Genomic DNA, 23,312 nt, shown 5'->3' on the forward strand with positions numbered 1-23,312 from the left:
CCAGACCAACTTCACTACAATGAATACATCTTACACAGTTTGAAAAAATTCCTTTGAGAACCGACATATCAAAAATTTCATTCACATCCGATTCGCCCATAAAACATTCATAGTTTTCACTCATTGAACCAAGCTTCTTCTGTGAAGCATTTTCTTTCCCACTTTGACTGCTATGGGCAGGTGTACTTAGGTTAGGTTCACTCACTTGGTTATCGTCTTTATTTTTTACAGTAATAACACATACCTTTGGCTTTCCAACATGTCTCCTTTTCTTAAAAGCCTTCAGAGGATTTCTAAAACTTTACTTTTACTCATTATTATACTTCAACAAAACAGAGACTCAAGAAACAGAATTAATTACGAATATTTTCGAGATAACGACAGAGTAAATAAACATGAAACAATCGACAATCACACCAGCGATATGTATTGAACCATCACAGGTTAGCCACAACAGATACTTTATCTCACATCACTAAAATGTGCCTGATGAACACGGACGTTAATAATAACAGCATTTGACAGCAGTTTAACAGCGCCACAGTGGGTCACGCCCATGTAGAACACATTTCAAAAAAAAATTTAAAAATAGTTGTAGTTCAAATGGCTCTGAGCACTATGGGACCCAACTGCTGAGGTCATAAGTCCCCTAGAACTTAGAACTACTTAAACCTAACTAACCTAAGGACAGCACACACATCCATGCCCAAGGCAGGATTCGAACCTGCGACCGTAGCGGTCGCGCGGTTCCAGACTGTAGCGCCAGAACCGCTCGGCCACCAGCGGCCGGCAATAGTTGTAGTCTTCGGAATTGAATAAATTATATATCTATTAAAAGGTAATAGTCTGCAGATTCAGAAAACGCAAAAAAGTAAAAATTGAAATTTTCATGATTTTGAGCCTTTCCGGAGCCCCTTCAAACATAATACATCCTGTTGTTGCCAGTATTACGGTGTCAGGAAGTTCTCGGTTTGTTGTCTGTGCCCTCTGAAGATTTTCGTCCAATTCGTCCCTCATTAGTGACTTAAGTTTTTCATTTCCACTGACGTATAATGTTTTTTTTATTAGTCATTAATCGAGTCACTAAAACTTCTTAACTGATTTTTTTCTATGGTGTTTCAATTCTTCTAAGAAACTGTGAACATTTTTAATATTACATTGTAAATATGTCGAATTATTTGTTTCAACTTAATTGCCCTGAAACTTGCGTGCTGCCTAGAAAATGCTGTACTGTATCGTCTTCGGAAGCCTCCCGGTTTTGTGAGCACCTCTAGGATTGTACTGTATGAGTAAATCATTGGTTTCTCTTCTCTTCTGAGTCTTTTGTCGGACGGATATCGACAGCCATATGCTTGTTATTTATGCTCTGAAGTGCCCACCTGCGCTGAGTGTAGGTTATCCCTTCCTATATAGTGGCTGACGCATGTGCTTCCTGTGTTCTGTAAGACATGCTAAACGCATAGTTTTCAATGGAGAAAGGGATTAAACTGACACTCATACTAAGAACATCACTCTACCCGAAAATCATATTCATGAGAAATTTTTATGTATGGATTGCAGTGAAAGCTCAATCCATTCTAGTGATGTATTTGCTGTTTAAAATGTATCACCTGCAGACGGGAGTTATTAAATAATTCTGAGAACATTGAAAAAAAAACTGTGTCTCAAATTGTGTGTACAATTGCCTCTAGGATATATCTGATGATGACAAAATTTGTAAGTAGTGAAATGTCGTATTTAACGGTCTACGTACTTTAGAAGAGTAATATTCATCCTTCCAAGGCGTTGAATTTTACATTATGACGCTTTAGACTTCTACAAACACCTGACTAAAGTACATCAAAAGTAAACCCAAGGCTTTGATGTACGAAGAATCGAAATTTGGGCGCTATGTCCGTACGCCTCACATACCATCGAATCTTGTATCTGTAGAGCTCACTCAGCAACAGATCCATCTTTGTTTTCGAAGCGGAGACGATAAAATGGGAGCTGAAATATAAGCCATCACTTGTGGTTAACTCTGGGATAACCTGTGTCCAGAGGCAGCCACTGTGGCTCATTATAATTTCATACAACACTTCTTTATAGCTAGCTGCTCGATTGTGCGTCTCTGAAAGCTTAAATCGTAAATTCACACCATCGTTGACAACATCAGGCAAACATTTCATATTTGCCTTGTCAGTTACTCGAATTTCCCGAAATGTACTAACGTGTTTAAAAGAAATGCCTTTAGCATCATTTCATAGCCATATTTGTAATCCGAAAAATAGCCGTTATTTACAGTCCACGTTATTTGCTTTTATTTTGAATCAACGTGTGTCGTATCTGTATTACGCACTGACTGAGTAATTCAAACGACACATAAGAGCTAGGTAAAAATAAACGTCTGAGATGGGTATTGCAGCCAGCTGCAGAGTGCACATTTGGATGCTGATTAAGTGTACTCAGACTGAGACTGACTATTGAGGCATAAACAAGTGGGTCATCTATGTTCTGCTGATTCAAAGAGAAGTAACAAAAAAAGAAATGGTTCAAATGGCTCTGAGCGCTATGCGACTTAACTTCTAAGGTCATCAGTCGCCTAGAACTTAGAACTAATTAAACCTAACTAACCTAAGGACATCACACACATCCATGCCCGAGGCAGGATTCGAACCTGCGACCGTAGCGGTCGCTCGGCGCCAGACTGTAGCGCCTAGAACCGCACGGCCACTACGGCCGGCGAGAAGTAACAGCCGAAGTGGAATGCTGTTTACTGTGTCTCTTTCCATATAAAGAAAAAGCCATACTTGAGGTAGTTTCGAAAGCTCGGCACTGTATCACATTCTTTCAGTCTGCGATAGTGCACAAATATTGTTCGATAATTTAAAATATTGGGAAGGAGTGTGATGGAATAAACCACTGAAATGGGAAAGAGTTGCTTGGCCGATTATAATTGAAAGACAGTGGTTCAGGACAATTTTTTTTTTCCTTTCTTCAACTGCAGTACGACAAGCAACATTAGCGAATGATGATGAGAACACACAGTCGCAGAGAAATATGAAACTGGTGATTCAGTGTAAATCTGATGGTCTCAGAAGCAAATCAGCGCCAAGGGGAAAACCTGCCTTCGGTCGTTTCGTGCGCCCGCGAGGGAGCTGCGTCCCCAGGCGCACCTGTTAGCTGACTGCGAGACTCGCCGCCAGGTGGCAGCACCTCTCGAGGCGGGGAAGACGCTCTCGTTGCCTGCGTTGTCGGAGCGAGAATGCCCTGTAACAAAAATACGCAGTGAAGCACGCGCCTAACTCGCCATGCAGTTGTCCATACAGTGAGGTAAATGATAGAGGTTTACAGTAAACGAATATAATACCGAACTGCAGCGACTAATAGTACAAGGAGACAGTATCTTAATAATTCTATAATTTCAGCACAGCTCGTTCAATACTCCTAGATGACAGATTCAATGTCTTACGTCACATTACATTTATTAATGGACAAAAAGGAACTACGGAATATAAGACGCACCTTAATTTTAAGGATTTTTTAAAAATAATGTTTCCATCCATTTTTGTTATTAGATTGAAAAACCAGATTTAAAGATTCTTTGTTTAAAAAACCAAATTTACCTTTAAAATGCCTGAAAACCGTCATATCAACTTTCTTCTTCTTCTTCCCGTTCGTCGTCGTCGTTGTCCTCTTCATAGGTGTTCACTGTCATCTGAGCGTTACTTATGTCGCACTTCTTGAAAGATTTAACAATAATGCTTTCTCTCACTCGGGATCACGATTATTTTATCCACGGTACACTTGTTTGATTGTAGGTCGTTTCAAAGCTCCCTTCAGCGTGAATTCATGTTGGATTTCACCCATCATCCATTTGTTTCACTCTTTTCTCATATACTCTTTGAATGGTTTATTTATCGTGACATCAAGAGGCTGCAGTTGTGAAGCGAGTTCTCTCGGAGTAACAGCAAGCTCTGTATTTCCCTGTCTCGGTTTCTCTTCCACAGAATTTTTCAAATGACTACTAAACTGATCTAGCATAAGAACAGAACTCTTCATCAATAAATCACCTTCCCCTCTCTCCCACACTCTGTTATTCCATAATTTCATACCAGCCTCTCTATCCAACCCTTCTCATGTACGTGAAGAACACCTGGCGGTATTTCAGAAGGTTTCAGATATTTATTTATTTATTTATTTTTTTGCAGTGGAAAATGATCATTGGATTAAGCTAAGTACCGTCAGCGTAACATGAAAGGACAACAGTGTAGTACACTTTTTCATGTCCACCTGCTTTTATAGCTGCAGTTTTAGCACCTTTCATAGCAAGAGTTCTGTACTCGGCACATCAAATATCTGAGGAGTTTCGTCCGTATTCACTGTTTGGCTTAGTTCCACACTAGTTTTCTTTCGATGTTGAACAGTAAGGCGATGGAAAGATAATAATTTCTATTCATATTCTTGTGGCATTTTCTGAGATATTTTGGTTCTGGTTTGCATGGTAAGCTCATGACACTTCATAAATGTGTACACCAACTAACCCCACCCTTAAAATCTGTTAAGTTCCACTGTAGCATTAGTTTACGAGCCTGTATTTTAATCAGTTTTTTATTACTTCCAATGACAATTTGAGGATGTGCTTGAATCCATTCCAATACGTTATCTTCTAGTTTTGGACATTTTGCATTCGGTTCTCTATTTGCACATTTAATCTTCGTCATCTTTTCAGTTCTCGTTACTAGCTTGCCAATCGCGAATGGTGGAGGGCCGAAATGCCACTCAGCTGCTCTGTTTCCATATTCTTCTGTATATGCTATTACTTTGAGTTTACAACCCGCATCATATGAATACCTTTTTTTTTCAGTACGAAATTAGCTACTAACAAAAGTATTGTACAATTACCGATTACACAAATCGCTTTCAGTTCAAGTTCGCTGGCACCGTAGACTGTAGTGACGCATCATAGGATGGACAGTGTTCCGGGTTCTTGAAATCGGGGCGAGAAGGAGACAGCGTTAGCAAACTCGTGAATGCCCGCAACTCATGTCAGTCGCATCGGTGCATTGCTGCTGTCTGTTGAATCCAATGTTGCCAGACAGAGCTAGGTTTCGCGGCATCGAATATATGGCCATTCTTAAGACCGGCGGCAATTTTAAATCAAACAATAGACATTTTTACATTAATTTCGAGAATAAGACGCACCTGAATTTTTGAGGCAATTTTTCGAAGAAAAAAGTGCGTCTTACAGTCCGCAAAAAACGGTAGCTGCCAAACGTGGTTTCAAACACAATTGTGTTATGACTTTCTAAATGTTCGTGTGAATCCAAAGAACAACTCCTCGACAGGCAATTACAGTTCAGTACCTCAATCGGTAAAAGCAGAGCCCTTATAGGCTGACTTTGTTGCCGTCTGTCCGACTGTTCACAACCCATTTTCAGAAACGTGCAGACGTATCATGTTGAAAAAAGTCAAGCTTTTAAGTCAATGCAATCAAAAGACATGACCATTTATGTCACATATTTTAACACACGTAAACTCATTCATCAAAATCTACAGCGTACTTCCCGTCGACCTAGAATAATTCAATTTGACAAGAAGCAGCTTCACGGTACAACTAAAGATAAAAAAAAATACGAAAATTGTTAATTTGTTATTGCCCCACAAGAAAAATGTTTTGTCACTTGTCATCAAATTGTCTGTACAACTCTCTCTTAAGACCCCTTTTTCTCAGGAACTGTTAGACATATCCATTGAAATTTATGTCATATACTAAGGACTACCGTCCCTTGGTGGTACAACAAACACTAGCTTCTAATTCTATGCAGTCAAAAGATACGGCCACTTAAGTCACATACTTTGATATTCGCAAACGTACTCACTAAAATCTACACTCCTGGAAATTGAAATAAGAACACCGTGAATTCATTGTCCCAGGAAGGGGAAACTTTATTGACACATTCCTGGGGTCAGATACATCACATGATCACACTGACAGAACCACAGGCACATAGACACAGGCAACAGAGCATGCACAATGTCGGCACTAGTACAGTGTATATCCACCTTTCGCAGCAATGCAGGCTGCTATTCTCCCATGGAGACGATCGTAGAGGTGCTGGATGTAGTCCTGTGGAACGGCTTGCCATGCCATTTCCACCTGGCGCCTCAGTTGGACCAGCGTTCGTGCTGGACGTGCAGACCGCGTGAGACGACGCTTCATCCAGTCCCAAACATGCTCAATGGGGGACAGATCCGGAGATCTTGCTGGCCAGGGTAGTTGACTTACACCTTCTAGAGCACGTTGGGTGGCACGGGATACATGCGGACGTGCATTGTCCTGTTGGAACAGCAAGTTCCCTTGCCGGTCTAGGAATGGTAGAACGATGGGTTCGATGACGGTTTGGATGTACCGTGCACTATTCAGTGTCCCCTCGACGATCACCAGTGGTGTACGACCAGTGTAGGAGATCGCTCCCCACACCATGATGCCGGGTGTTGGCCCTGTGTGCCTTGGTCGTATGCAGTCCTGATTGTGGCGCTCACCTGCACGGCGCCAAACACGCATACGACCATCATTGGCACCAAGGCAGAAGCGACTCTCATCGCTGAAGACGACACGTCTCCATTCGTCCCTCCATTCACGCCTGTCGCGACACCACTGGAGGCGGGCTGCACGATGTTGGGGCGTGAGCGGAAGACGGCCTAACGGTGTGCGGGACCGTAGCCCAGCTTCATGGAGACGGTTGCGAATGGTCCTCGCCGATACCTCAGGAGCAACAGTGTCCCTAATTTGCTGGGAAGTGGCGGTGCGGTCCCCTACGGCACTGCGTAGGTCTTGGCGTGCATCCGTGCGTCGCTGCGGTCCGGTCCCAGGTCGACGGGCACGTGCACCTTCCGCCGACCACTGGCGACAACATCGATGTACTGTGGAGACCTCACGCCCCACATGTTGAGCAATTCGGCGGTACGTCCACCCGGCCTCCCGCATGCCCACTATACGCCCTCGCTCAAAGTCCGTCAACTGCACATACGGTTCACGTCCACGCTGTCGCGGCATGCTACCAGTGTTAAAGACTGCGATGGAGCTCCGTATGCCACGGCAAACGGGCTGACACTGACGGCAGCGGTGCACAAATGCTGCGCAGCTAGCGCCATTCGACGGCCAACACCGCGGTTCCTGGTGTGTCCGTTGTGCCGTGCGTGTGATCATTGCTTGTACAGCCCTCTCGCAGTGTCCGGAGCAAGTATGGTGGGTCTGACGCACCGGTGTCAATGTGTTCTTTTTTCCATTTCCAGGAGTGTATTACGACTTTACCTAACGGTTACTTCTGAGTAGTTACTCTGCCTAACAGCATTCTATACGAGCAAACCGGTTGCGACTTTTGTCTCATATTGCTCGTACCTTAGGTATTTAGGCTACCCACGGCTCTGTTTAAAAACTATGACTCGATGTAGTCATACGGTCGAGTCGCCCATGTCTGCTTTCATGCCGCGCAGTTAACTTGCTGCAAACAATAATTTGTAACTGTGATCCTGCAGTCAAATAGTCTGTGTATTAGGTAGAATTCCGAATTAATAAAATATATACAGCCGGCATCGGAGGCCTGGCGGTTCTGGGCGTTACAGTCTGAAACCGCGCGACCGCTACGGTCGCAGGTTCGAATCCTGCCTCGGGCATGGATGTGTGTGAAGTCCTTAGGTTTAAGTAGTTCTAAGTTCTAGGGCACTGACGATCTCAGAAGTTAAGTCCCATAGTGCTCAGAGCCATAAAATATACACAAATACAAAATAGAACTTAATAATTTAATAACAGGGGTCCCATTCTGTCGTATGTAATTGATGTAAAGGGCAGAGAGTTATGTTGACTAATGGTTATTAAAGAAAGAACATCTGAAATAAACCGGAAATTGGCCTTTGATATTCAGTTAATATACAGACAGAAAATACCCGTATCAGGTGGAATAAATTTACGTTGAAAGCGTTACGAGAATGGTAGCAAAATACCCAAACTACATACTCATTAAAGATACCAGAAAGCTATGTCCACTTCGAGATTAGATTACGCGAAAGATTCACCAGCTGAGAACAGCTCAGAGTTCAATATGGTGATTCAGAAATTATCACAAGTGATACGGAGAATAGTAACTCATACTCTGTCTTTTCTCAGTTCCATAAATCAAGAGGCAGAAGTTAGTTCTACACTGGAGCGCATTCAGATCTCTCGAAAAATGTCACTTCAGAAGTTAAAACACTGTAGCGGCCGTTCACCGCCCAGAATCAATCACCTATACGACCAAATTAAGCACGTTACCATAGCCAGATCGGCCTTCTTCTGGAACACGACATAAAGTCCAGAATCTCTCCCTTGAGCTCGTCACTCGAAAGTCCCCATCTCGACTCCTGCAGCGTTCCACCACTCTCCAACTCTCATTGGCTGAAGGCCATCCCCACCAAAAACACAACGTTATAGAGCTCCACGGACCTAATTTGATTCAACTTGACCACCTCCCGAACCAAACTAATATATCACAACAATATTTAAATAAAACAAATGTTATAAGAATTCTGTTACATCCAGACCACATACAATAAAAATAAGTAGTAGATGGTCCATAAATAAATATGCCAGCATTCTTGCTTATGTGCGCTCACATTAAATGACAACGAATCGTCGTTAAATATAGTTCAAACAATTATTTGGCCCTGCTTGTCAGAAGTGTCTTTTGGCACTCTTTTACAAAAGTAGTGTCCGTTAACACACGCGACTGATTACTTTTAAATTAGCACAGGTTTTTAATAGCACTTGTAGTAAACATTTAAATGAAGTTATTGCCACAACAGTAAACTATTCATTAAATAAAAACACAAGTAAAACAAAATATGAGATACTCATGCTGTAGTCATTTGCTCTGTGAAGGTGGAGAATACGGTGTTCTGACAAACATTGTCGTAATGTAAAAGATGTAAGGGAATAATAAAATCGATAAAGATTTGTAGCTTTAGGGGTGAGAGCTACAGTGCAACGCTATCGTCTGGGTATCGTTTGTTGGAATCGCATGAAGCGGGAAGGCCGCTGTAGCCGAGCGGTTCTAGACGCTTCAGCCTGGAACCGCACGACCGCTATGATCGCAGGTTAGAATCCTGCCTCGGGCATGGATGTGTGTGATGTCCTTAGGTTAGTTAGGTTTAAGTAGTTCTAAGTTCTAGGGCACTGATGACCTCAGATGTTAAGTCCCATAAGTTGTTTATGCAGTGGTTCGTTGTGTAAATGTGTATTCACTGTGAAATGTTAACTTCTGTAATTTTAAAGATCTTGAGATACTGTTGTATCTGTGGATGCACCCCATTTTATTGAGATGGTAAATATATTCAGATTCCCATTATTATTTGATGTGAGTTATTGTTGAATCTCAAAGAGCTATAACTTGGCCATCCTTAAGAGTGTCTGACTCTCCGACATTTCCTGGAGCGTATTCTGCACAAAGGCAGTTCGAGCATCAGCCGTCCAAATTCCTATTTCTGGGATTTACCGGTTCCGGCGACGCGCTGATTGTCTCTGCACCTACACTATGTGATCAAAAGTATCCGGTCACGTGGCAGAAAATTACTTACAAGTTGGTGGCGCCCTCCATCGGTAATGCTGGAATTCAATATGGTGTTTTCCCACCCTTGGCTTTGATAACAGCTTCCACTCTCGCAGGCATACGATCAATCAGGTGCTGGAAGGTTTCTTGGGGAATGGCAGCCCATCCTTCCCGGAGTGCTGCACTGAGGAGAGGTATCGATGTCGGTTTGTGAGGCCTGGCATGAAGCCGGCGTTCCAAAACATCCAAAAGGTGTTCTGTAGGATTCAGGTCACGACCCTGTCCAGGCCAGATCATTACAGGGACGTTATTGTCTTGTAACCACTCCGACAGAGGCCATGCATTATGAAGAGGTGGTCGATCGTGTTGAAAGATGCAATCGGCATCCCCGAACTTCTCTTCAACAGTAGGAAGCAAGAAGGTTCTTAAAACAGCAATGTAGGCCTGTGCTGTGATAGTGCCACACAAAACAACAAGGGATGCAAGCCCCCTCCATGAAAAACACGACTACACCATAACACCACCGCCTCCGAATTTTACTGTTAGCGCTACATATGCTGGCGCATTCGCCATACCCACAACCTGCCATCGGATCGCCACATTGTGTACCGTGATTCATCACTCCACACAACGTTCTTCCACTGTTCAGTCGTCCAACGTTTACGCTCCTTACACCAAGCGAGGTGTCGTTTGGCATTCACCGGCGTGATGAGTGGCTTATGAGCAGCCGCTCGACGATATCTTCTCACTTCCCGCCTAAGTGTCTTAGTACTTGAAGTGGATCCTGATGCAGTTTGGAATTCCTGGGTGATGGTCTGGATATATGTCTGCCTATTCCAAGTTACGACCCTCTTCAGCTGTCGGCGGTGTCTGTCAGTCAACAGACGAAGTCGGTCTGTGCACTTAGGTGTTCAACGTGTCCCATCACGTCTCCACTCCACTAACACATCGGATACATTGGACTTAGGGATGTTTAGGAGTGTGGAAATCTCGCGTACAGATGTATGGCACAAGTGACACCCAATCACCTGACCACGTTCGGAGTCCGCGAATACCGCGGAGAGCCCCATACTGTCCTCTCACGATGTCTAATGACTACTGAGGTCGCTGATATGGAGTACCTGGCAGTAGGTGGCAGCACAATGCACGTAATATGATTAAACGTATGTTTTTAGGTGTGTCCGGATACTTTTGATCACATGACATCAGATGACCGGAAACGGTTAGTTAGCCAGGCAGACCACGCTGCGTCTTGTGCCCCGGGCCCACCAGCGTTAAACCGTGGAACAAATTTGCTTACGTCGTACAAATTCTAAGCCGTCCATTAGTTCGCCACATAAGCGTAACGTTACACTCCAGGGTACTTCCCGTTGCTCTAGAATCATGAAATTTGGCAAGATAAAAGGCTTCACTGTCGAAGTAAAAAAGAAAAAAAAATCAAATTGTGAATTTGTAGTTACATCAAATGAAAAAAATAATTTTTGCCATTTGTTATCTCACTATCTGTCCATCCGTCTGTTAAGCCCCGTTTTCCTCAGGAAAGGGGAAACGTATCATGCTGAAATTTATGTTCCATAATAAGGTCTATGGCCCTTGGTGGTGTAATAAACAATAGTTACTAACTCAGTGCAATCAAAAGATACTGCCATTCAAGTACACTACTGGCCATTAAAATTGCTACACCACGAAGATGACGTGGTACAAACGCGAAATTTATCCGACAGGAAGAAGATGCTGTGATATGCAAATGATTAGCTTTTCAGAGCATTCACACAAGGTTGGCGCCGGTGGCGACACCTACAACGTGCTGACATGAGGAAAATTTCCAACCGATTTCTCATACACAAACAGCAGTTGACCGACGTTGCCTGGTGAAACGTTGTTGTGATGCCTCGTGTAAGGAGGAGAAATGCGTACCATCACGTTTCCGACTTTGATAAAGGTCGGATTGTAACCTATCGCGATTGCGGTTTATCGTATCGCGACGTTGCTGCTCGCGTTGGTCGAAATCCAATTGTTAGCTGAATATGGAATCGGTGGGTTCAGGAGGGTAATACGGAACGCCGTGCTGGATCCCAACGGCCTCGTATCACTAGCAGTCTAGATGACAGGAATCTTATCCGCATGGCCGTAACGGATCGTGCAGCCACGTCTCGATCCCTGAGTCAACAGATGGGGACGTTCGCAAGATAACAACAATCTGCACGAACAGTTCGACGACGTTTGCAGCAGCATGGACTATCAGCTCGGAGACCATGGCTGCGGTTACCCTTGACTCTGCATCACAGACAGGAGCGCCTGCGATGGTGTACTCAACAACGAACCTGGGTGCACGAATGGAAAAACGCCGTTTTTCCATTATTTCCAGGTTCTGTTTACAGCATCATGATGGTCGCATACGTGTTTGGCGACATCGCGGTGAACGCACATTGGAAGCGTGTGTTCGTCATCGCCATACTGGCGTATCAACAGGCGTGATGGTATGGGGTGCCATTGGTTACGCGTCTCGGTCACCTTTTGTTCGCATTGACGGCACTTTGAACAGTGGACGTTACGTTTCAGATGTGTTACGACCCGTGGCTCTCCTTCATTCGATCCCTGCGAAATCCTACATTTCAGCAGGATAATGCACGACCGCATGTTGCAGGTGCTGTTCGGGCTTTTCTGGATACAGAAAACGTTCGACTGCTGCCCTGGTCAGCACAGTCTCCAGATCTCTCACCAACTGAAAACGTCTGGTCAATGGTGGCCGAGCAACTGGCTCTTCACAATATGTCAGTCACTACTCTTGATGAACCGTGGTACCGTGTTGAAGCTGCATTGGCAGCTGTACCTGTACACGCCATCCAAACTCTGTTCGACTCAAAGCCCGGGCGTATCAAGGCGGTTAATACGGCCAGAGGTGGTTGTTCTGGGTACTGATTTCTCTGGCTCTATGCACCAAAATAGCGTGAAAATGTAATCACATGTCAGTTCTAGTATAATATATTTCTCCAAAGAATACCCGTTTGTCATCTGCTTTTCTTCTTGGTGTAGCAATTTTAATGGGCAGTAGTGTAATATATTTTGATACAAACTCCTATTTACCTGCAACCAAAAAATTTGCCAAAAAGCAAGGTTTCACACAACAAACGAAGGAAAAAAATCCTAACATTGTTAATCTATAACTATATCGCACGAAAAAAAATTCTTTTGTCGTTTGTTATCCGACTTAAAACTTGAAATTAAAACATTTTCGAAAGTTTTGGAACCCCTTCTACCAATATTTTGCCAGAATCAAAGTAGATAACAGGCAAAAATCTTCGAAACACTAGATTGTGCGATGGAGGAACTGTCATCACTTCTGTCTCTATGCCGTTCATTTTTGGAACATAACCTACAAGCAGCTTCGAGACAGAAGTGATGACACTTTCTGCAGGACGTGACCATCATTTTGCAGGACAATGTTCAAGCACGTACAGTGCAAGCTGTTACTGATTTGTTTAACTGTTGTGGCTACTAAGTGCTATACCACCTACTGCGCTCCCCTGACTTAAGTTCAACTCGATTCTTAAACTGAAGGAAACACTTCACGGCATTCTGTTTAGAACTGGTACAAATTTGTCGGACAATAGACCGCGCCGCTCGAACTGTCAACACAACTGACACTGCTAAAGAGTATCCCACGACTCCCACATCGCTGGCAACGGGTTATACACTATGCTGGTGACTACGTTGAAGGTCAGTAAAACTTTGAAACACGTATCTATTTTGTACGAGCTGTAAATAAATATTTGCAATTATTAAAGTTCCAACCCTCGTGTATTACGTTCGAATGTAAGATGCTGTAGACACAACGTAAGCACCCCACCTGCATGGGAAGTAGTTTGACATTTTAATCTTATTTGTTAATAATACATCGTATGTAATGAAACTTGAGAGACGCTTTGAAATGCAATAATTCATGTTTCGATAGCTAAGCCTTGTTTGTCAAGTAGCGCAGGTGCTAATTTCGACCATCTGACAAATGCTCCCCTTTATGTATTTCGGTTTTTAGTTCTTTTCTGGAGATGGCTGGGAACAAATGGAAGAGTTTCGCACGGGAAAATATTAGGAAGGTGACGGAAGCCATTAGAAATGAAGAAACTGGATTCCTAAAGTGTTTAAAGTGCAAAAATCTACACTTTTCGATTACGTAAAGGCAGGTAACTTGGAAGAGAAGCTGAGGCCTAGGATAGGCAGAAAATGTGCTTTAGGAAGAGCTTTCAGCTCAAGACAAGTCAAAAAGCAAGAGAGGGCAATTTTAGGAGAAAACATCGAAGCCGCAAAAGGCCACCAGAAGGACTCAGATAGCTAAAATGAGTAGGCCACAAACAAAATCAAAATATGAGTTACCATCTGCTGTGGATACCGAAAGTTCTGTTTCCCTTGTCTCAACGAATGATAAAGACGACTTACATGAGGAATGCATCTATTATTAAATCTAGAGAAGATTGGATAAGGTTTTTAGAAAGTTTTCGTTGAGAACATGAACTGACTGCTGGGATTGAGAAATGTGGTTGAAAGACGCATGAATGTGAAAACTGCAAATGATAGCGTCAAAGTAGTTGTAAGTGTATCATTATTATAATCGAATCAGAATATTACAACATTACTTTTCGTACTTTTGGTAATAAAACAAGATTCCTATAGGTATGCAGTCTCGAATTTTTCTTATGAGATAAGCCTATTCGAAACTGAGAACCACACTATCTAAAATTTCGCATCCTTTTAGTACACTCTCCAAAATGCAGAACTTTCTTTGACATGTAATATGTTGACTTTCGCTATAAAGGGTCATATACAGGATGAGTCACCTAACGTTACCGCTGGATACATTTCGTAAACCACATCAAATACTGACGAATCGATTCCACAGACCGAACGTGAGGAGAGGGGCTAGTGTAAATGGTTAATACAAATCATAAAAAAATGCACGGAAGCATGTTTTTAACACAAACCGACGTTTTTTTAAATGGAACCCCGTTAGTTTTGTTAGCACATCTGAACATATAAACAAATACGTAATCAGTGCCGTTTGTTGCATTGTAAAATGTTAATTACATCCGGAGATATTGTAACCTAAAGTTGACGCTTGAGTACCACTCCTCCGCTGCTCGATCGTGTGTATCGGAGAGCACCGAATTACGTACGGATCCAAAGGGAACGGTGATGGACCTTAGGTACAGAAGAGACTGGAACAGCACATTACGTCCACATGCTAACACCTTTTTATTGGTCTTTTTTCACTGACGCACATGTACATTTCCATGAGGGGTGAGGTACACGTTCGACGGGCGTTTCATAGGACGTGGAGGACGCATAAATTGGCCAGCCCGTTCTCCTGATCTTACACCTCTGGACTTCTTTCTGTGGGGTACGTTAAAGGAGAATGTGTACCGTGATGTGCCTACAACCCCAGAGGATATGAAACAACGTATTGTGGGAGCCTGCAGCGACATTACACCAGATGTACTGCGGCGTGTACGACATTCATTACGCCAGAGATTGCAATTGTGTGCAGCAAATGATGGCCACCACATTGAACATCAATTGGCCTGACATGTCAGGACACACTCTATTCCACTCCGTAATTGAAAACGGAAACCACGTGTGTACGTGTACCTCACCCCTCATGATAATGTACATGTGCGTCAGTGAAAAAGACCAATAAAAAGGTGTTAGCATGTGGACGTAATGTGTTGTTCCAGTTCTTCTGTACCTAAGGTCCATCACCGTTCCCTTTGGATCCCTACGAAATATATCCAGCGGTAATGTTAGGTGACTCACCCTGTATAACCAAAACCTATCATGTTTTACATCTGTTAGTATTTTCGGGAGGTTTCAGTTGACTTTTAACCAACCATATCCTTTGATTTCTTTACCTGTCCGAAAATAAGGCACTACACCGTAATTCTTTTCCACATTTCATCAGTAAATTTAATCGTTGAACATTTCTTTACTTTCATTCATTGCTTCGTCAATATAAGTGTTAAACTAAAGAGAAGAAAGACAACGTCTCTGTCTTACGTCCTTTCTAATCATAGCCTTTCTCTCTTGGTCTTCCATTTTTATTCCTACGTCTCCATCCTTGTAGGTGTTGTATATTATCTTTGTCTGTATCGTTTATCTATTATTCTTTACAAACATATTCCACAAAATTACGATGACGAAAACTTCTCTACGTCGGTAAATTGCATGAACGTGTCTTGATTTTTCTGAGGTCTTGCTTCCACTACGGATCGTAACATTAGAAATACTAATCTCGTGTCTCTAACTTTCCTCAGTTGAAACCGATCGCCAGGTAATAAATCCTCAAATCTGTTTTCCGTTCTTCTGTACATTACTCCCGTCAGAAATTTCGGTGCATGAGCTGTCAGCCTAATTCTGTGGCTTTGATAGAGTTTACATTCACATCTTCAATCCACAAAGCACCTTAAGGTAGACGGTGGAGGGTACTTTTTGTGCCATTGTTACTTCCCAGGTTTTCCAGTCCAACTGCGACGGATGCATCGGAAGAACGGTTGTTGGTAGGCTTCCGAGTAAACCCTAAAGTCTCTAATTTCACTTTCACGATCTTTTCTCGAGGTATACGTTAGAGGGAGCAACGTATTGGTTCACTTATGGACGCTGAATATGTGAATTAAAATTTGTGAGACGACCGGGACTACAACCCAGGTCTGGATGCTCACTATGCAGGAATGCTGGCCATTACACGACCGCTGCTCTATGACGAACATTGCTGCATGGACTACCCTAGTCTAATGCCTTCCTCAACACAAACTTAAAAAAAAAATGGCTCTGAGCACTATGGGACTTAATATCTGTGGTCATCAGTCCCCTAGGACTTAGAACTACTTAAACCTAACTAACCTAAGGACATCACACACATCCATGCCCGAGGCAGGATTCGAACCTGCGACGTAGCAGTCGCGCGGTTCCGGACTGCGCGCCCAGAACCGCTAGACCACCGCGGCCGACAAACACAAACTTCAATTCATATTTTTTCCCCTAAATCGTCACCATAGCCAGGGCTCTCCGGCATTGGAATACCACCCCAGTGATGGACGTAATGGGGAAATCCTGTAGCTCAGCTGATCGTATGGATCTCATCATCAAATTTTCCACGAGACAGCATCCACCATTATTGTAGGTAAAGATGAGACTTAAATGTCTCTAGGAAAATTTAATTACAAGACCTTCTGGGAAAGTACGCTCTCAGAACTTTCACAGTAAACCACACTGCGATGCAAGAGGCCTTCTGCCACCGTAGTTGGCCGATCATCTCCACAACACTTTCGCGGTTACTAAATGAACCTGTGACGAAACGTGCTGCTCTTTGTTAGATCTTCTTAGTCCGCTAAGGGTCCCGAATTGACGACCAATATTCAAGTACTGCTCGAACGAGTGTTTCTCTAGCTATCTCTTTTATATGTGGACTACACTACCTGAGGATCCTTCCAACGAATTTCAGTTTGGCACCTGGCTTACCTGCGGTTAGTTTTATGCAGTCGTCAGACAATTCCAGAAGAAAGTTTTCATCCTGCAGTGGATGTTGCATTGTAATTAGGCTTCCTAGGCAATTTAATCTGTGTATCGGATCGGTACGCGTTTCCGCAAACATGATTTCACCTGGCGATTCTCAATCCATTTCGTCGAAATAAAAACAGTTATAGAAGTTACTGCGCCAGAAATTGCCATTCGTTTTCAGAAATACACTATCTCACAACAAAGAAAGGAGGAAACAAACTGAAACTCCACTGTTTCAGTGGGTGTCTGATGCTACTGCGCTGATTAGAAAATCAAGTAAAATTTACAAAGCGCTTGTCAAAGCGCTGCACAGTCTATCTTCTGACGTTTGGTATAGACAACTACATCATCTGCGAATAGCGTTAAAGAGCATCCGACGCTTTCTACAAGATATTGAAATGTATTCTAAACAGCAACGGTCTTATCACAATTCCCTGGTGTCTCCGGACAGTATCTTTACATCGGTCGATTTTGTTCCGTTAAGAGTTCTATCTGCAAGGAAGTACTGAATCCAATCGCAAGTCCGTTCGGATACTCCGTAACGCTCTCTCGCCGACTAAACAATCCTGTGACGATATACGCCGCTCTTCGATTGATCTTCGCTAGCTCTTTTCAGGCCTACCTGGTAAGGATACCATATTGATAAACAGTATTCAACAATCGGTCGAGCCAATGACTTATAAGCCACTTCCTTCGTGAATCTGTATGATTTCCTTAAGATTTTTTCTATGAATCTGTCTGGTATCCGCTTTTCCTACTACGTGTTTTATGTGGTCATTCCACTTACGGTTTCTCTGGACAGTTACTCCTAGATATTTTACCGGTAGATATTGATAGCAGTAGTTTCTCATCAAGAGTGTTGTTGTAAGAGAGAGATTTGCTTTTCCTATGTATGCGCAATATGCTACATTTGTTTACGTTCAGTGTCGCTACCAGAGCCTGCACCAGTCATCAGTTTTCTTGATATCATTCTGTGCAAATCGTTATGATCTTCTTCTTCTGGCTTTGCTAAATTGTATAGCAATCACTATATTGTGATAGGACCGTAAATGTCTATATGTATATGTAACTGTTTACAATACATACAGGGTGTTTCAAAAATGACCGGTATATTTGAAACGGCTATAAAAACTAAACGAGCAGCGATAGAAATACACCGTTTGTTGCAATATGCTTGGGACAACAGTACATTTTCAGGCAGACAAACTTTCGAAATTACAGTAGTTACAATTTTCAACAACAGATGGCCCTGCGGTCTGGGAAACACTACAGTACGATATTTTCCACATATCCACCATGCGTAGCAATAATATGGCGTAGTCTCTGAATGAAATTACCCGAAACCTTTGACAACGTGTCTGGCGGAATGGCTTCACATGCAGATGAGATGTACTGCTTCAGCTGTTCAATTGTTTCTGGATTCTGGCGGTACACCTGGTCTTTCAAGTGTCCCCACAGAAAGAAGTCACAGGGGTTCATGTCTGGCGAATAGGGAGGCCAATCCACGCCGCCTCCTATATGTTTCGGATAGCCCAAAGCAATCACACGATCATCGAAATATTCATTCAGGAAATTAAAGACGTCGACCGTGCGATGTGGCCGGGCACCATCTTGCATAAACCACGAGGTGTTCGCAGTGTCGTCTAAGGCAGTTTGTACCGCCACAAATTCACGAAGAATGTCCAGATAGCGTGATGCAGTAATCGTTTCGGATCTGAAAAATGGGCCAATGATTCCTTTGAAAGAAATGGCGGCCCAGACCAGTACTTTTTGAGGATGCAGGGACGATGGGACTGCAACATGGGGCTTTTCGGTTCCCCATATGCGCCAGTTCTGTTTATTGACGAAGCCGTCCAGGTTAAAATAAGCTTCGTCAGTAAACCAAATGCTGCCCACATGCATATCGCCGTCATCAATCCTGTGCACTATATCGTTAGCGAATGTCTCTCGTGCAGCAATGGCAGCGGCGCTGAGGGGTTGCCGCGTTTGAATTTTGTATGGATAGAGGTGTAAACTCTGGCGCATGAGACGATACGTGGAGGTTGGCGTCATTTGGACCGCAGCTGCAACACGGCGAACGGAAACCCGAGGCCGCTGTTGGGTCACCTGCTGCACTAGCTGCGCGTTGCCCTCTGTGGTTGCCGTACGCGGTCGCCCTACCTTTCCAGCACGTTCATCCGTCACGTTCCCAGTCCGTTGAAATTTTTCAAACAGATCCTTTATTGTATCGTTTTTCGGTCCTTTGGTTACTTTAAACCTCCGTTGAAAACTTCGTCTTGTTGCAACAACACTGTGTTCTAGGCGGTGGAATTCCAACACCAGAAAAATCCTCTGTTCTAAGGAATAAACCATGTTGTCTACAGCACACTTGCACGTTGTGAACAGCACACGCTTACAGCAGAAAGACGACGTACAGAATGGCGCACCCACAGACTGCGTTGTCTTCTATATCTTTCACATCACTTGCAGCGCCATCTGTTGTTGAAAATTGTAACTACTGTAATTTCGAAAGTTTGTCCGCCTGAAAATGTACTGTTGTCCCAAGCATATTGCAACAAACGGTGTATTTCTATCGCTGCTCGTTTAGTTTTTATTGTCGTATCAAATATACCGGGCATTTTTGAAACACCCTGTATATTCTCGAATTCTATTTGCAAGGAAGTGTTGAATCCAATCGCAAATCTGGTCCAATATTCGATAAGCACGTATTTTTCCACGAAACGACAGTGAGGGACAACGTCAACTGCCTCCCTGAAGTCGAGGAACACGGCAACAACCTGAGCGTTTAGTCCACTGTGCTGTGGACCTCATGGAGGAACAGAGCGAGCAGAGTTTCGCAGGATCTCTATTTGCGAAATCCATGTTGATTTTTATAGAGGAGATGGACACTTTCCAAAAACATCATAATTCGTGAGCATAAAACATATCCTATAACTTTACAACAGATTGACGCCAACGATATAGGTCTGTAATTGTGTGAATATGTCTTACGGCCTTTCTTAAAACGGGGAATAAGCTGCGCTTTTTTGCCAGTCGTTAGGTACCTTTTATAAGCTACTGTAGCTACTTTTCAATTCCGCGATCGGTTATCTCCGTGTCTGGCATTTTGACGTTCGTACGACCAAATGGCAGACATTTAGATTACGGAGCGCGGAATTGAAAAGCAACTAGAGTTGACTTCCGCACTGCTACCGTACATGCTCTATTGGGGACAAATCTGCGGATCTTGCTGGCCACGAGTGTATCTAAACATCACGCAGACCTTGAGGTAGATACATGTGCAACGTGTGCAAGACCACTGTCCTGTTGAAAAATGGCACCACGATGCTGCCGCATGATATGTAACACAGGAGGGTGCAGGATGTCCGTGGCGTATCGTTGGGCAGTCAGAGTTCCGTCAGTCGCTGCCCGCCGTAGCCCGAAATCATACACGATGGCACCTCTCACTATGGAAATGAAATGAGCGTTCGGCGTCATTGGCCAGTAGGCCCCTTACGGGGCAGGTCCGGCCGCCTTGGTGCAGGTCTTATTACATTCGACGCCACATCGGGCGACCTGCGCCCAAGATGGGGATGAAATGATGATGAAGACAACAGAACACCCAGTCCCTGAGCAGGGAAAACCCCCGACCAGCCGGGAATCGAACCCGGGCCCCTGAGGACGGTAGTCTGTCACGCTGACCATTCAGATATCGGGGTGGACACCTCTCACCATGATGCCAGGAATAATATCGCTGTGACTCTCCGAAACATTGGGAAAATGGGTCCTCTCTACAGGCAGCTAACGATCCGGGATGGTGCAAAACCGAGATTCGTGCCTGAACAAAATGCGACGCCGTTCATCCAAAATGTTTTCTAGTTGCGACATCTGTGGTTGAATGCATTTCACATAACCACTATGAAAACAAATGGATGCTATTTCTCTTTCCACAATGAAGGGATAACTGTTCGCAAAGGATCGAATTAATTGTCTTCTTTCACTGATGATTATATCAATCACCACGTTTCATCTCAGACAGTTTTCGGTTGGATGTGTGGGACAAAATAACTGTCTAGCCCTAACGTACAAGAATTTTGGACAGATCCAACTACTCCTTCCAAGAACTGGTCGCTTATCAGTCGAAGCGTAAGTTGACTATATAGTGGTTGCAGCTAAGAAGAACAGATTTTCTGTAAAAAATGACTCCTCAAATGATATTATTAATTATGGTGAATGGTGGGTGATCTATTATTGGAAAAGTGGGGTGTCTTTAGAAAGTCAAGGCAGAAATATACCTAAATCTGTAAAAGTGTCATTGCAGTACTCGAACTTCATGTATTTAGACCATCGTAACATCAGAGCAGGTCATTTATTGGCACATCCTTATACAGGAAGTTTAACAGAACTCCTATTTGACCTTGGAATTTAAGGAGAACATGAAAAGTTCTCTTTACGTAATGCTTATGGAGGACCGGAATCAATTAAGCTCTAGAAAATGCAGGTCATTCGTAGTCTGATATGTTAAGATTCTTTGGAACATTGTAAATTGTATGAGGCGATCTTACAACTGCCAACGGTACACGATAACAGAAAAGAGAGTTCGATATTGATTTGAAAGGCGACAGTGTAAAAGATAGACTGGTGTTACAGGATACAAAATAAAGCAAAATCTTATTTCTTTGCAACGAGAAAGAAACCTGAAATAGTGTATTAATTCCTATAGTTCACTGCTGAAAGGACACATGTCCATAAACATATATTATAATAAATTTGTCTCTGCAATACATTTATATAATTTTTTATACAGCTTGGTCTTCATACTTTATATTCTTACAGCTAAATTAAAATAATTGCCTTTTATCGCGAAATACACTTCAAAAACTGGTTTTTATCTCCTGAAAAGCTGTATTTTTGGTCTTGTGACCTTTCTAAAACGACTCATACAGTTGTATGCTGACTTCGCACCAGTAGACTTCCATCTGTCAGCCCACTCAGCGAAGCTCATCAGGGCGGAGGAATATTAATTTGAAAGATGGAGAGACCGCGAATATTCTTTGCGCCATGATTTTTGCCTCACAAGTATATCTACTCTTGATTCAAGGTGGAAAAGTGAACAAAGATGGTGGTCATATTGAAATATGACGAATTACGAGGGTGAGTCAAATGAAAAACTTAAATTTGTAATTACGAATCGAAATTTCGCGCCGTTATCCTGTAAGTTGGTAATCGTGCTACAAACATCGTGCAGAATGGTCTGTAGGTGGCAGCATAGTGCAGATGCAAACATACCGTCGCAGTATCAGTATAAAGATGGCTTCCCCACTTGCGACTTGCACCAGGGAAGAATAGCGTTCTGTTATTCGGTTTTTGCATAGTGAAGGTGTGAAACCTATTGAAATTCATCAACGAATGAAGGTTCAGTACGGTTATGCATGTTTGTCACAGCAGCAAGTCTACGAATGGAGTAGGAAGTTCGCAAATGGTGTGACTTCAGTGGAAGATGCTCCTCGTCCAGGTCAGGCACAACGAGTTGTGACTCCACAGAATATTGCAGCAGTTGAAGCCATAGAGAAGGAAAAACGTCGAGTGACACTGAATGACATTGCAGCATGTTCACAGATTAGTCATGGGTCAGCACACCACATTGTGTATGATGTGCTCCAGTTTCACAAAGTGTCTGCAAGATGGGCGCCACGGCAGTTGACTCCTGAAATGAGAGAACGACGTGTAGATGCTTGTGAAGAACTTCTTCGGCGCTTTGAACGAGAAGGTGATGGCTTCCTTGCGAGAATCGTTACTGGGGACGAAACCTGGGTTCACTTCCACCCACCGGAAACGAAGAGAGCGAGCAAGGAATGGCGCCAGTTCTCACCACCAAAACCAAGGTAGTTTCGAACAGAACCATCAGCAGGGAAGGTTATGCTGACTATCTTTTGAGACGAAAAAGGCGTCATTTTGGAGCATTACATGCCTAGAGGGACCACTGTCACCAGTGCATCATACACAGATCTCCTAAAAAATCATCTGCGGCCTGCAATCAAATCACAGCGACGTGGATTTCTGTCAGTAGGCGTCGTTTTGCAACATGACAATGCAAGGCCCCACACTGCCAGTACAACTGCTGCAACAATCACAGACCTGCATTTTGAGTGTCTTCCTCATCGACCATACTCACCAGACTTTGCCCCAAGTGATTTGATCACTCAAAGACGCAATGGG

The sequence above is a fragment of the Schistocerca piceifrons genome, chromosome 2 (genome assembly GCF_021461385.2).
Source record: "Schistocerca piceifrons isolate TAMUIC-IGC-003096 chromosome 2, iqSchPice1.1, whole genome shotgun sequence".
NCBI classification, from domain to species: Eukaryota; Metazoa; Arthropoda; class Insecta; order Orthoptera; family Acrididae; genus Schistocerca; species Schistocerca piceifrons.